The sequence below is a fragment of the Papio anubis genome, chromosome 2, assembly GCF_008728515.1.
Source record: "Papio anubis isolate 15944 chromosome 2, Panubis1.0, whole genome shotgun sequence".
In the NCBI taxonomy this organism is placed as follows: Eukaryota; Metazoa; Chordata; class Mammalia; order Primates; family Cercopithecidae; genus Papio; species Papio anubis.
The window spans coordinates 79117278-79134191 of record NC_044977.1 but is presented as its reverse complement, the minus strand read 5'-3'; the positions used below and the strand labels follow the sequence as shown (position 1 = coordinate 79134191).

The window sequence follows — 16914 nt, the reverse complement described above, 5'->3', positions numbered from 1 at the left end:
AACAAGGTTGTCTTTTTTTTTTTTTTTTTTTCTTAATTCTCAATGTTTATTCTGGAAGATTCAAGGTTATCTACTACTTGTTTTTCTTCCTCTCCAATGCTCAACTTGAAAGTCACTCAAAAGGTTCACTGGCATACATAAGCCTGGACCCTATACATGCTTCCTACCTGAAATATGTTCTTACTTAGGAAAAATGCCAAGCTCCAATAACTGTGACCTACATAAATTCTAAGGTGCAGTGCAAGGAGGGCAAGCGAGGCATTACTGAATTGTATGTGTCACGCCATACAAGCTGATGTGCAGCTCCCTCAAAGTCTCAAAGTCCTCAGTAACTGTGAATAAACAATGTCCTTGAGTCCAAAAAGACTATGACATCCCACAATCAAAGTATTAAATTGGAAAGCATTGCCTCCTTTGTATTTTCTAGAAATGTTCCATGTGTTCATCAATAGGATGCCAGTCCCAGTGTAAGACACAGACACAGAGATATTCAGTCCATGTGATATAAGGTTGAAATCATTCTAATTGTCGACATGAGAAAATGAAAAGGCAATTTGTGGCATCTAAATACGTGTATAATTTTTTATCCGGTCTGGTTTTTGCTCTGGTTCTGTGCAACCTGAAATAAGGAGAGTGTGCAACTGCTTGGTGACAGATTGCACTGGGATGAAGGACTGTGAATGGATGAATAGTCGGAAATGGTTGAACTCAGGAATGAATGAGCCAGATTCTCCTGATGAAATGGCTCCACTCTGGAGATGGAGCCCAAGAGAGATGCTGAATTCACTTTTTCACACCCCAGGGATCAATTTGATTAATAACCTCTCTGCTGCCTTAAAATCACTTGGGAACACCTGAACAAAAAACAAATTCAAAGCAAGATCTTTGAAGCTTAGAGAAACTGAATTGAATCAGGAGGTGAGAGTCTTGAACTTTGACTATTTCAGCTACTATACGCCTATGTCCCTCCAATTTCATCAAGATGCTGAAAAAGTACTTAGGGTAATAAGTTTGAAAAATGTTACACTTCTTGGAAAACCAGTGCTTAAATGTTCAGTAAATGATACCTTGTTTCTGAATTTCCCTAGCAGCACTGAATTCTTAATCATTCACTTATCCATTTAATCATTCAAAAGAAATTTATATCTTCACTTTTTCTCCTGATTGCATGGTCATACATGCTTACTGTAAAATATGCAAATTAAATAGTATCGCATCAAGGAGAAAGTATAAGTCTCTAGAAATGCCAGAAAATGTGTATTTGTTAACCACTACATTCTAGGCTGCGTGCTAGAGGTGCCATGGAGTTAGCAAAGTAAATCAGACAACATTCCTGTCCTCAAAAAGACCACAGTCTAGTAAGAGAGATGATAACAATAAAAGTACTAAAATATAATACAAGAAGCAATGCAAGTCATTAAAAAAAAGGTCTGAATAAATGCTATAGGAGGTCCAAGTAAAAGAAATGACTTCTACCTAAGAATGTCCAGGGAAAACTTCTTTTGCAAAAAGAACCTGTTTCTGCCATTTCCTTGACCATACAACTCCACATGTTGTGTTACTTATGAGTCCTCTGCTCAATACTGAAAAGATTTCCCTACGCTAAGATCTCAGTGCTTCATTTAACTTGTGCAAAATTGCCAAGTCCACATTCTTACGATCTCCCCAAAGATTCAGCAATTCCGAATTCCGAGCACACCTCCAAACAGGGTAAACGTAAAGAAATCATTTGATCATTAGTTGCTTACCATTATCATTGTTCACAGAAATTGGGGAAATAGAAAACTGTAAGACTGGAAAAAGATAAATGTTCCCCCAGGCCCTCTCAAAAAAAATAAAAATTTTGGACAAAATAAAGAAAGCCTAAGTTCGGAAGAAGGATAAGAGGCATACAAACACAGGAGCATGCCACACACATTTAAAACTCAATACACAAGAGCTAGAGAGAAGGCTATGTACAGTCAAAGTGGATTTGAAACACATAAAAGCTGAGGCTATATAAAAATCTGCATTTACGATAACTCTTCTAGACAGGGAGGTTGTTGAGTACAGATGAAAAGAACCGGCCGGGCGCGGTGGCTCACGCCTGTAATCCCTGCACTTTGGGAGGCCGAGGCGGGCGGATCACGAGGTCAGGAGATCGAGACCATCCTGGCTAACACGGTGAAACCCCGTCTCTACTAAAATACAAAAAAAAATTAGCCGGGCGCGGTGGCGGGCGCCTGTAGTCCCAGCTACTCGGGAGGCTGAGGCAGGAGAATGGCGAGAACCCGGGAGGCGGAGCTTGCAGTGAGCTGAGATGGTGCCACTGCACTCCAGCCTGGGCGACAGAGTGAAGACTCTGCCTCAAAAAAAAAAAAGAAAAGAAAAGAAAAGAACCAGGAGACCAGTGGTGACAGAGAATTCTGTCTTTGAGAAGCTGGGAGAACTAGAATAAGACACTTAACCCTTTGGGTTTCATGATTCTCATTATTAAAATAAAAATAATGATCCTAGTCCTGTATGAAATTCAAATGAGATAATATATTTGAAAGCATTTTACAAAACAGTTCATAATGTATTTTATAAAACGCGTAGGATTAAAGTAGTTGGCCAAAATTCTAATGAAAGATTGGTAGATTCAGGACATAAATCTGAATTTTCCAAATGACCAATCCCAAATTGTTACCTCCACTGTCCCTCAGAAGTAAAAAGGATTTAAACAACTCAACAGGTAAAAATAATACTTCCTCCAAAATAAATACCATATCATATTCCCCTTTGTTCCTCCAGCATCTACACCATGCTTTGCACAGAGTGAGTACTCAGTACTCTAAAAGCAAAACTCATCTTTCTCCTACTCAACATTCCTATCTCTTAGCAACTACTAATTTTCTGTTGCATTTTTAGTGGACATCAGCATCAATAAGTTGCCATCCCAAGGAACAAAGTCAAATTGGCAAAAAGGTGGATGGGCTAGCATCCATCTTTGGTTGTTATCAAAATATTCTCCTTCCTCAGCACACTCAAGTGAAGGCCATAAGTGGACTGTCTGGGCTGAAAGTCTTCCCATACTTCCCCCACTCTGGTATCATTAAACATTCTTCACAGCGTTGGTCAGGAGAGGATGGCATGGATAGGCACTGGACATGCAAAGTGGCCCAGGTACAGAGCAGTCTTGTCAAGCTTGGAGAGTAGCGGCCCACTCTTAGCCCCAGGCCACTGCCACTGCCACTAGCCTGTCATTTGTAAGAGCACAGACCAGAACATGAGCCCAGTCTGCCGTGCACTTCACAGCAACATCCTGACAATTTTGAAACACAAAAAAGATTTTGTTGTTTACTGGGTATAAGACAGGCAGGCCTAAAAAGGAATTCTTTAAAGGTTAGTGGTGCAATACTGGATAAGAACTTTATACATCCCAGTCTTCCTTCATTGGTGTCAGAACAGGATTAACAGGAAGACTGGCCAGCAGATGCCCAGGGTACCAATCTAAGAGGGTACTAAAGTAGCCCCAGCAAAGTAACACAGTGAAGAAAACAGTATTTATCAGAACTTTCTTCAAGAAGGGAATTGGGTTTCATTGTAAGAAATAATTTGATAAAACAATTGAGGTAGAAGAGGGATGACATGCTTTGAAAAAACTAAAAACAAGGCCAATAAAATGCTTTATTGTAGGTTGGGTCCAATAACCAAAGGGCTTTCATTTTGCTAAGCTGGGTATGGAGGCCAGGACACAGTAATCTGTTGTCATCTTCCTCCACAAGCAGCACTACTCAAATCTGTTATTTCACTTGATTGCTGAAGGGACACTGGATTAGTCTGCATGGGCCACCCACATGTCTTGATTGAGCCCTACATGGGATCACCAGTTCTCAGAAAAGGTCTGGCTGTTCTGTGTCAGTTCCCCAGTCTCCATTTCTTGTCTCCCTTACCTTATTCATCCATGGAATTCAATTACAAATATTTACTGAACACCTGCTATATTTCAAGCCCTGGGAAGGGAGAGATGAGCACAACACAATCTTGGTGCCAGATGAACACATGTTCTAGACAGACAACTAAGTTAATTATAAGGCAAACGGATGGGAGCTCTATGAGAGAAACATACAAATACAAATATGGGGATGCAGATAAGGAGTGAGGGAATGCTTCAAGGAAAATGTGACATTTACGTAGGGTGTCTTAGGATCAGGAGGAGCTGACCAGGTGCAAAAGAAGTATAGAGAAACTCAAGGGTGATGAATGACGGGCACAGTGACTTCAGCAAACTATAAAGAGTCCACGGTGACCACAGCACAGGCAATGTGGTTCAGAGTGCAGAATATGAGGCTACTGATAAATGTCAGAGCCAAAATTTGAAAAGTCTTTGAAGCCATTCCAGAATGTTGAGATTTTACTCTGGAAGCACAAGGGAGCTATCAATGGTTTTAAGCTAGAAGTAAAAGAAAAAAAAATGTGGTAGATTTGTGTTCAGTGAAAGAACTCTGGCAGCAATTGAAAACTAATGGATAGAAATGGGGGGTAGAGAGTAGAAGCAGAAATTGCAATGGCCCAGGATGAGAACAGAATATAGAAAAACAGGCATTTCACAGGCAAAAATCAATGGTAGTTGGCGACTATAGTGCATAGTGATGAAGAGGAATGAGTTCCTGTCTCCTAATTCATTCATACTCATCCTTTACATCTCAGATCAAATGCCACTTTCTAAAGGAAGATGTCTCAAACCCCAAGAATAAATTAGGTCCTTCTGGACATGCTCACAAAGCACATCGGACTTTTCTTCCACAGCATTGACCTTAGTTTATAATGCTATATTTGTGCAACAAATAAAATTAATATCTGTATTTGCTACTAGATGGTGAGCCTCTTGAGGGTACAACCATGTTTGTTTTGTGGTTCCTGTATTCCTAGTATCTGGCTTTTAGTGGGAACTCAAAAGCTATATTTTGGAAGCAATGAGGGAAGGCACTTAAAGATCACATAAAGACTTCTATACTGCAATGCCAGGTAGCTGGTGATCCCATTAACTAAGACAGGACATGGAAAAAAGAGGAAAAGGTGGAAATAGGGAGAAGAAAATGAATTCCAGAATAAGCAAGGTAAATTGGAAAAATCTTCAAGAATTCTAGATGGAGATTTCAAATAGCTTGAAACTCAGCAGAGTCAATCCAGAGATTATAGATTTAGGAATCATCTATGTAATGGAAGAGATGAGAGTCACTGCTTTACTCAAGTATATGGCTCCAAGGAGAAAAGAGGCTCAAAGATGGAGCCCTGAGGAAAGCCAAAGGTAGAATCCAAGCAAATTAAATAATCCAGCAAAAACGCTGGGAAAGAAAGTCTGAGAGCCAGGAGAACAACCATGAGAGGGTTGTATTTTAAGAGGTCAAGGGGCCACACGCAGTGGCTCATACCTGTAATAATCCCAGCACTTTGGGACGGCAGAGGCAGGTGGATTAACTGAGGTCGGGAGTTCAAGACCAGCCTAGCTAACAAGGTGAAACCCCATCTCTACTAAAAATATAAAATTTTAGCCAGGCGTGGTGGCAGGCACCTGTAATCCTGGCTACTCAAGAGGCTAAGGCAGGAGAATTGCTTTGAACTCAGGAGGCAGAGGTTTCAGTGAGCTGAGATCACACCACTGCACTCTAGCCTGGGTGACAGAGTGAGACTGTCTCACATACGCGCGCGCACACACACACACACACACACAGACACACAAAAGAGGTCAAGGGAGGTAGAGCTCAAGAAAGAGAAAGTGCTCAGTGGGGTCCAGTATTACCAAGGGGAGGGAGTTGGCTCATAAGCCTCATAAAGAGGTGGGCTCTGGGATTCAGGCAATGTCTATTTCCAAAGCAAAAGATCCCAAACTCCCAAAGAAAAGCTGAAAACAATGATGAAAACAGCAGGTGTGCACAGAGGAAACTTAAAAACATGCAAGAAAATATGTATTTATTCAATAAGTATTTGTTGAGCTTCTACTATGGTCCAAGCATTCTACATTGGAAGTATAGCAGTAAACAGGATATAATGGTCTGTGGGCCCAGAGGATTTAAGAGGGGATGGGATCAAGATCAAAGAAAAAGAGTCTGACTTCAAAAAGCTATGAGACATCTCTTCAAAGGAAGGAGAAATGATCTGGGGCTAAAGATTATATGGACAGAGTCCTAGAAGTATCAAGAAGACAGAAAATTTTAGGGCTGTCATGACTTGGGTTGCCCGAAGCCAAAACCTGAGACAAGGATTTAGGTGCAGGAGTTTATCTGAGAGATGACTCCAGGAAGCAGAGACTAGGAAATCGGGAGTAAAAAGGGAAAAGCAAATGCCAACCTAAGGGTACATTATCAAGTTTCCCACTGAGAGCAAGAGGCTTGTTTGGCCAGAACCTCCAAAGTACACAGCATGCCTCCAGAACGATTCACCCGAATCTCAAGGCCGGAGCACTTATTCACATGTTCAAATGCCCAGTGGCTGAGAGTAGCTTCTGAGGGCATTTATTCCCACAGACGTCCAGGCTCCTCTTCAGTCCAGGCCATGCAGACTCCCAGCATAAGAGATGCCCTTGGGGAAGAAAGCAGAAAAGTAGGGGCTAGAGGTGGGAAGCTGACTTGGACAAAACTGGTTACCACAATTGGAGCTGAAATCAGAGATAATTTCACAGAGAGACTGTGAAAATGGCCACAGGGGCATCTGCCACAAAGGTAGCACTGGTGAGAACTAGGTGGAAATGGCTAACGATTCAGCCTCGGCTGGTTAAGGAGAGAAAAAAAGAATGCTAAGAGAAAGTAGCTTGGGAAGTTTTCTAAGGTCTAAGCTTCCTTTCAATGCTTTTTGGCCTCTGCATAAAAATATGAACTTAGAGACTTACTAATAGATCAAAGTTAAGATCATAGAGAAGGCTTTACACTCCTCTAGGGCAAGGGCATATTAACCATTGATATTTATTGAGCACTTACTATGTGCCAGGCACTTTATAGTCATCATCAAATAAATCATCCTTGCAACTGTATATATTCATTAGTATTATTGTTCCCATTTTATAAAGGAAGAAACTGAGGCTTAAAGAGTTTTTAAAGCTTTTACGGTCTATGGGGTAACAACCTATTTCATTTTAAGTGTATGTCAATAACACACACTTGCATCCTTGTGTCTGAACACATACACACACACACACATATGCACAGTAAAATCAGATATGAGGAATTTCTGGTTTTACTATTTAGTTTATTTAGCTTCCCTGTCTATTTCTTCATTACATGGATAACGAAGCACTTCTAGACTCTTTAACGAATAAATTTCTTTAATTTTTAAAAAAATGTATAACAATTGATCAATGTGTTTTCATCAGATACATGGACTAGAAATATAGAAAATAAAGATTTTTAGGTATAGAAACCTGAGCAAAAACCCACTACAAAATACCACCAAAAGCACAGAGCTAGTTGAAGTCAAAAAGGGAAAAACTAAAAGCATCTAAAGATTTTAAACTTATTACAGACCAAAAGGTAAATCTGATTGAAAACTTACCTGCATCTTTAATTTGGAGGCTCATGATCATGCTGGAGGTAGGAGGCAACATTTAAGGAGATATTTTGGCCAATCATCCCTATTTTCTTTAACACAAGAACAAGGAGAGAGAGGGAATGATTAGACAACATCCATGGAGGACTAGGTGAAGGAAAAGCAGAGAGTGATCATATTCCATATCCCCAGACACTTGGATTAGCCTCAGGGAGGCCGGTTAGGCAATGCCACGACCACCACTGTTGCCACACACCCCTCACTCACCCAGCACTCCCAGAATAAAACTGGTTTGTAATTAGTTTAGGCTGTAGAGGCTTGTATCATTACTGGGCATTTGCCACAATCGAGGTAATGTTTCATAATCAAATTAACTTGGCTCAAAAACTTGATTTGGAATCTGCTTGTGGTTGGTCATCAAACGGCTTTCAGGGTGCTTGGACATAAGCTATGCAAAAAACTAGGTAAGGAGTACATGAACACAGAAGCAGAGGAAAATGTGGCTATGTTTTAGTCACAGAGTATTTACAATGGGGGTTGGAGGTAGGAAGACAGTGAATATACAAGAAAAGGATTTGAAATTGACCCTCAAATAATTATCTTTTTAAATAAAATAACAATATTAAAACCACATGCTTAAAATATGTATGGCTAAGCACATCAACAGAGACCAGGATACCAGATCCTGAGTTCCTCAAAGGCAGGACTGTCCAAGTCATTCATTTTTGCTTCACCAGAGCCTAACACATTGCCTGGAGCAGCGTTGGTACTCAGGAAAACCTTCTGTCGAATGAAGGACCATCATGCTGTTATAATAATTAGGAGAGGACAACATAGAAACATGAAAAACCTTTTTAATCTACTGGAAAGTGAAAATGGTATGTCAATGGATTGCAACCATGTACAAAAACAGGTGTGTTTGAGGACAACTAGAAGATAAGGTGGCAAAAATGAAAATACTCGTGTCAGGTGTTAGGATTCCACATGTATTGTTGTTTCTAAAACTGTATTTAATTTAATGTCGGAATATAATCTTTGTAATTTCAGAATCTAGAGATGGCTCCATGTTAGAGGGAGGGAAGGAATTGGATACTGAATGAACTGATAGCTTATAGGCAAAGGTTCAAACTTTGCTTAGCACTGCAGACTCTTTGTGGTATAGTCCCCAAGAACTCCAGTTTTATATCATATCCCTGCTCCTTCCTTCTTCCCCATCACACTGAATAGTTTGCCTTTTCTAAAATATATCACAGGTTTCACCCTCTTTTTTTTTCAGTACACACTCTTCTCACTATTTGGAATGCCCTTGTTTCCGTCCCTTCTTCATATGGCTAAATCCTACCCATTCTTCAAAACACAACTCAAATATTTCCCCTCTGAGAAGCTGTCCTGATTCCCCACACCCTATCCCAGTCTCAATTTTTGGACACATCTCTGAGTTTCTATAGCAACTTATACGCTTACCTCTTTCAGAGCCCTGTCTCACTATGCTCCAATCACTGGTGTACTTGCCTTTCTCCTCCACTAGCCTGGATGCTACCTACAGATAATGTAAAGATACCTGGGGCTACAAAGGCCAGTGGATGACCCACTGTCTTTTTTACCAAACTGTGACAGTGTGGTCACTTAGTCAAGACTCTTTTGGTTGCAAGTAACAGACATCCATTGAAACTGCTTTGAGCACAAAAGGGGAATTTATTTATAAGGACATAGAGATACTTCTCAGAGCCCAAGGTTAGAAAGTGCAGACACTGAGGTCTGGATCCCGGAGCTAGAAAGCCTACAGAATCAAGGCAGCTACTTTCTTAGTCAATCAGTCTTACTCTCTCCCCATACCCGCCTCTCTCCCTGCAACCTCACACAGTCTTTTAATCTGCATATCTCCAGAGGCCTGTTATATTCTTCTCTCTTTCTTTCTCCCTTTCTTGCTGCGAAAGACTGTTACATAGTAGCTACAAGTATGAGCTCATACTACCTGTGTTCACGCCTGGCTCTGCCATTAACCAACTATATGACCTTGGATAAATTACTTAACCTCTCTGTGACTCAGTTTCCTCTTCTGCAAAATGGGAATAAGAAGCGGACCCACCTCATAGGAGTATTACAAGGAGTATTGAATTAATCTAAGACGTGGCTTCCCACTGCTCCCAAGTTTACACATCTACCTAGTCTATCTACAAACATGTCTTAGTCCCAGACCAACCTTCTGAGAAAGACAACCTGGTTGTCCCAGCTTGAGTCAGCTGTGGATCTTTGATCTACTGAACCACAGCCTGGGAGCCAAGTTAAAAACCTGATCACGAGGGCCCATCCTTGAAGATAAACTGACAGTTCTTAGAGAAACGGGCCATGGGCTGAGCTGACACCACAAACAAAAGCCTGCTGCAGCCCCTAATTAACCTCTCATGAGCCCATGAAGCCATGCTTGTGGGCCTGCCTAGGATTACAGCTGGGCTTTTTCACCTCATGGCCCTGAGCAAGGCTCATATTTAAAACACACAGCTGCCTGTCAGACTGCAATGACACCTAAGGGAGCTCCACACGCTGGCACTTAATAAAGGCTTAATGGTGATGATGGTGGCACTGACAAAAATGACAGTGGCACAACAGGCCACACCACGGGCTGCTGTTGCTTCCCAGCAGCTCTCTGCTGGGCCCCGTGGCTTGAAGTTGAAATCAGCACATCCTTCTAACTCGGCTAGCTTGGCTCTGGGGCCAACCCTCATCAGATCCCATCCAGCTGCTAGTTAGGTAGATTTATACCCCACGAAATCCATTGTCACACAAGGGCTTCCTCCTCACTGCCAGAGTATAAAGAACATAGACACAGCATCCAATAATCAAAGGAGGAAAGGCCTCCAAAGAAAATTAACCATTTGACTTCAAAGTGTTATGCTGCTGATCTAGAATTTCCAACCAAATGAGATCAGCTGAAGGTCTTGCACTTTTAAATAACAACAACAAAAAAAAAAACCACAGCTGTGGGCTCTCACTAGCCCACAAATAAAGCCCCATGTGCAACTCTATATCAAACTTTTTTTTCTTTTTTTGGAGATGGAGTCTTGCTCTGTCACCCAGGCTAGAGTGCAGTGGCGCGACCTCAGCTCACTGCAACCTCTGCCTCCTGGGTTCATGCATTCTCCTGCCTCAGCCTCTCGAGTACCTGGGACTACAGGCATGTGCCACCATGCCCGGCTAGTTTTTTGTATTTTTAGTAGAGATGGGGTTTCAGTGTGTTAGGCAAGATGGTCTCGATCTCCTGACCTCGTGATCTGCCCACCTCGACCTCCCAAAGATCAAACTTATTTTTATTGCAGTATAATCTCTTTAACAAAAAACAAGAATTGTAGACCAGTACATCTTTGCTATGAACTGAATGTCTGTATCCCCTCAAAATCATACGCAGAAATCCTAAGCCCCAATGTCATAGATTAGGAAGTGGGACCTTGTTTTTAGAGATGGGACATCAATTCCAGGACCAGAATCAAGATCTCACATCATTCTGTTTCACAAAAATAGTCTGCCTTTGAATTTTTAACTCTCGGTGATAAGTAAACTACACTAGCAATTGCCTCAAATCCTTTGTAGAAGTAGGCTGAAAAATAAATAAATAAATAGAATTTCCTCTATGAATTTGAATAGCAGAGTATGCATGTAATAGACGCTTCAATAAATTTTGCTGTAGCATGAACAGCAATCTCATTTTGAAATGGTGAATCCTGGCTCATGTAGATGTGGCATTATCATCTTCCAAGTAGGGTTTACGGTACACATCACTTTAAGGAATGCTGGTACTTTAAGTGGTTTTGAATAGCAAGAGCAGTCTAAAATCAGTCACCATCACTGAGCACAGTCATTTGAAAGCCTGAAATTCACTTTTAGAAAATTCGTCAGAATGAAAGATTCAAAAAATGGCAATGTTCACTCACAGATGAAAGACAACCTAAGTATTTAACTCATCATCATCTATGAGGATAGACTTTTAACAGCTGTCCATTCAAGAAAAAGCAAATAATAATAATAATAATAATAATAAAATAATAAGAGACAATGAGAGGCATTAAAGCATAGAAGTCAAGAGCACTTTGGGGGCAGCCAGCACTGGGTCAAGAAGTCCTGACTGTGTCATTTATCAGCCCTGTAGCTTTGGGCAAGTTGCCTAAACACTCTGAACTTATTCAGTCATCCATAAAACATTTAAATAATAGTGATACCTATCTTATTGGATTTCTATACTTAATAAATAATGACTATGATGATGATGATGATGATGATGATGAGTCTGCTTTTACTATGAGGAAAATACATTCAGTAACAAATATAAGGAAAAAAATATAGAATAAGTAAGGAGACTCTTATCCTTACCCTTATCCACTAAGAATACCTACGAGTTTGTAGTAACTGGCAAGGGTGGATTTATAACCAGCACTGAACAAATCATCCTTTTTGCTACTAGTGAGGATGCAAAAGAGGATGCAAAAAATATAAGAACGGCTTTGATCATAACCAAAGGGCGCGGGTAAGCTCCTTGAGGGCAGGAACTATCTGGGTCCTAGTAACCAATGAATTGAATCCCCAGCACCTAGCACAGACAGTAGCAAGTAGCAAGCACACAGTCAAAGCACCAAATGAATGCAAGAATGCATGGATGCACCCTGAATATGACTGCAATCAAAGCCCGAAGCTCTTGGTAGGTTTCACTTGCCTCTTTCCTTATTTCTAGAAGAATGTCCCACCTTACCGGTCATCATCACCATTGAAATAATGAAAACACAAGTTCATAACAAAATAATATTTTAAACATACATAGCATATCAGTTCATTAAAAATAGACTAGGGAGTATTTTACATTGAGACACTAGGGAGCATCATTACTTTGAAATGTCACTTTCTGCTTTAATTAGTATGCTCTAATGATAAGTATATGTCACTGTTATCTAATGAAAGTCTTGAATACATATGGAATCTGGGTCACAGTCCTCTCTGGGAGGTACACGGATATACAAAGAACAAACAGAATGCATGTGTTGATGTCAACTAGTTTATTTACCTTTATTAACATAATTGCCAAAGTTTCAAGTTCTAAAATTTGAGGATACATATGTTAAACACACCCAGAACACTCAGCACAGTCATCCGATCGCCTTTCACATTTCTCAAGACAGCCTAAGCTGTTTTAGGGACCTACGAAGTTTCCAGTGATTTCTTTCAAGCCGACTCTCGGGGGTATCACTCAGAACAGGACCACCTGCTTGGAGGCATATTTTTAATAAAGACAACAATAGGTCTGCTTGCTCACAGGGAAATTTATAAGGCTGTCTTTGCTTCCTTCCACCTATTGTGGTGCTTTATCCAAGTAGAATGTACTCACTCTTCAGAGCTTCAAAGACACTGATAATGGACTTCTCCTTTTCAAAGAGAAGTCTTAGTCCTCTGCTCCTTTCATTCAACAGTCAGAATATAAAAGGCCCAGAGGGATACAGACAAATACCTCTGAGCTGCTTGTTGTGGCAATATCAGATAAAGAAATTCTGTAGCCCAGAGAGATATTTGATATGTTCATTTGAAAGTCAATACCAAACATCCTTCCCAGCCACTCCACCCAAGGAGTGAGACTGTGTCTCAGAAACAGAACACAGAAACTATCATTTACAATGTAGCTTCCAGTTCCTTTTTACAGCCTGAGGGGGTTGGGGTGAGGAGGGAGAGAAAGAAAGAAATCAAGGACCAATGTTCTCTGCTTTATGTTTCCCTGATTCAGTGAAAAACGGAGGTCATTTATAGCTTCTTCAATTGGCTGACCCAGAGGAGGCTCCAGCTTTCTCAGGATTGTAATCGCAATGTCATTTCTCAAAATCAGTTACCAAGTTCTTACCAGTTCCCAGCAGTAGAGTACTTGGTCACTCAGGGCTTCTTTCTTTGGGAAATCTGCATCACGGGGATGACGGGGATGACGGTAGTTCACCCAGGCCTTACAGTGGGTTCTCGTTTACTATGCAAGTTTCATGCAGATCAGCTCATTCACACAAGCCTACACGACCAATCTGCCTCCCAGAGCCATGTCTCTGCACCTTGACAATTGCAAAGCAATTTCTCAGGGGGAGTCAAAGCCTCACTTGCTTTTTACAGAAATGGCTCATGGAGATATTATCTTAAAATGCTTTCTCTTAAAAAACTTTTTTTTTTTTTGAACTGAGAATTACATGCTGTGCCGAAATAGGATGGTGGTGGGTTCTGATTATATCTTTTTTCCCATTTTGGTTTTGCTCTTAAAGTATAGAAAATACCAGGTTGCTCTCTCCTCTGATTCCCTTTTCTCCCAGGGACTAAAACTTTAGTCTGCTGAGTCAAAAGTAAGCTTTAGTATTAAACTTCCATCTTTTATCGTTTTTCTCTCAATATCTAAGAACAATGTGATTATGCATCATTTTGTACTATAGAAGTGCTACTGAGAACTGCATGCAAAATGAATCAAGTCAATGATGTATTTGAATGTGACTCTAATCACTGAAGTGGGAAAAAGATACCAGGGTTCTACTTTAGACTGCTAACCTGCTGTGATCACCTTAGCCCCTCTTTTAAATGAGTGGGCTGGAAGTGCTCCAGCTCATCTCTAAAATTCAGTGTGCTTCACTACCTCATGGCATAACAATAGGATGGAAAACCATGCAACCATTAAAAGTGATCATTATAAAATGACATAGAAAAAGAAAAAATAATTGTTATAATATTTAATAAAAAATTATTCCACAAATTATCTGTACATTAACATTTTCATTAGGACCTCTTAAGCCATGCCATTATCACAAGGGTGATTAAAACGTATCATGAGTATCTGTTAATATTTAAAATTAGACTGTTAACCTGTACTGACCATATTTTAGGGGAAAAGCTAGAACTCTGACACATAGCAAAAAAGAAAGGGCAAAATATTAACCTCCAAAATCCTTTAAAAACGTACTCTTAAAGCTTTTTTTCACTATCTTAGTGAAGATCATTAATATATACCTTACAGCGTATTTTAAAATTGTGTTTCTTTACCAGGGAATTTTTTTTATCTTTAGTAAATTTCATATTTGTTTCTTACCTGCATGGAATGTTACCCTTCCCTTACCACAACATGACAAAATTAATAATAGCCTTACAAATTGTGAAGATACAAGTTTGAGGGAAAAGATATCAACTTCTTTTTAAATTACAATAATACGTGATATCACTATTTCATTTTATTTAAAAGAAATGTTTTACAACAGAAATCATCCAACCAATTAACAGGGAAAAATAAGATGTGACCTAATCCTTAGGAAGGATTACTGGGAAAGAAAAAAACAGTCATAAGTACAACTTGGTACAATTTTTTAATGTTTATGCATAGTGTATGCTTATATGTATGTATAATACATTATAATATACATAGCATCTAATATTTAGAGTGCATGCATATTATGTATGTGTTATGTGTTACATGATTGTTTTTGAGAGATAGTTGCTTACACTATTGGAAAACCACTGGTCATTTGGCATTTCTAAACAGTATAGTGCTGCAGATTTTGACCAGCCTTTGACTAGTCTTGGTCTTGTCGTTATTTAGCATTCAGATGTGTCAAGAAAATTATTACCTAAAAAAAAATTTTCTAGCTGGGCACAGTGGCTCACGCCTGTAATCCCAACACTTTGAGAGGCCAAGGCGGGTGGATCACCTGAAGTCAGGAGTTCAAGACCAGCCTGGCCAATAAGGTGAAACCCCGTCTCCACTAAAAATACAAAAATTAGCCAGGCATGGTGGCAGGCGCCTGTAGTCCCAGCTACTCGGGAGGCTAAGACAGAGGAATTGCTTGAACCCAGGAAGCAGAGGTTGCAGTGTGCTGAGATCGTGCCACTACACTCCAGACTGGGCAACAGAGCAAGACTCTGTCTAAAACAAACAAACAAACAAATCTGCAGATCTGGTTTTGGAGTTTTGAAGTGAAAAATTGCATTCTTTCGTCTCTAAGTAGTGCAACATTGACAATCCAGGCAATTATTGTCATGCTAATGTAATAAATGAATTACCTTTACTATTCTACTGCCAATGTGCTTTTTTTATAGCTTTATTTAGATACATTTCACAAACCATAAAATTCACCCATTTAAACTGTACAATTCATTCATTTTTAGTATATTCAGAATTGTGCAACCAAGAACACAATCAATTTTATAACATTTCAGCATCCCAAAAAGAAAGCCCATGTGCATTAGCAGTCACTCCCATTTCCCCCTACCCCTGCAGCCCTATTAATCCACTAATCTACTATGCATATGGATTTGCCTGTGCTGGAAGTGTCACATAAATGGAATCATACAGTATGTGTCCTTTTGCGACTAGTTCCTTTCACTTAACATAATGTTTTCAAGGTTCATTCACATTGTAGCCTGTTTCAGCACTTCATTACTAATTATGGCCAAATAACATTCCATTATAGGAATATGTCATTTTTGTTTATCCATTCATTGTAGATAGATATTTGAACTGTTTCCACTTTTTGGCAATTATGAATAATGATACTATGAACACTCATGTACAAGTTTCTGTGTGGATATGTTTTTAATTCTCTTGGGTACATAATTAGGAAGGTATAGAATTGCTGGGTTATATGGTAATTCTATGTTTAACATTTTGCAGAACTGTCAAACGTTTTCCCCAAGTGGTTGCACCATCCTACAATCCCACCAAAACATATGAGGGTTTTAATTTCTCTTATCCTCACCAGTGCTTGTTATTGTCTTTTCTATTTTAGCCATTCTAGTGTGAATGAAGTGGTATCTCGTTGTGGTTTTGGTTTGATCTAATTTGACTTGCCTAGTAAAGAGTGACACTAAGCATCTTTTCAAGTGCTATTAACTATTTGTATATCTTCTTTGGGAAAATGCCTATTCAGATACTTTGCACATTTTTAAATTGTGTTATTTGTCATTTTATGGTTGAGTTGCTGAAGTTCTTAATATAGTCTAGATACTAGTCCATCATCAGATACAAAATTTTCTCCCATCTTTAGGTATATCCTTTTACTTTTGTGATGTTGTCATTTGACACACAAAAGTTTTAAGTTTTGACAAAGTCTGAATTATTTATTTTTTAAATTTTGTCACCTGTGCTTTTGGTATTATATCTAAGAAACCTAACCCAAGATCACAAAGATTAACTCATATGGTTTTGCCTAGGAGTTTTATACTGTTAGCTTTTAAATTTAGGTCTATGATCCATATTGAGCTAATTGTTGTGTATGGTGTGAGGTACAAGTCCTAAGTCATTCTTTGCATGTAGATAACCCCAGTTGTCCCAACAACATTTATTGAAAAGACTAATGTTTCTCCTATTGAATTGTCTTGGTACTCTAGTTAAAAATCAATTGACCATAAATGTGAGGATTT

General features: G+C 39.5%; 1 protein-coding gene across 14 annotated transcripts in view; it reads right to left on the bottom strand.

Moving 5' to 3' along the window:
• Positions 1-16914, bottom strand: part of FHIT (fragile histidine triad diadenosine triphosphatase) — a 1487995-nt gene that overhangs the window by 1382877 nt on the left and 88204 nt on the right. For 8 of the 14 annotated variants that reach the window (XM_021933567.2, XM_021933552.2, XM_021933553.2 and 5 more), the window contains one exon: positions 7510-7595. The exons of the other annotated variants lie outside the window; for them this stretch is intronic. The gene's annotated coding sequence lies outside the window, so the exon portion shown is untranslated. The remainder of the gene's footprint in view (positions 1-7509; positions 7596-16914) is intronic. 14 annotated transcript variants of the gene reach the window in all.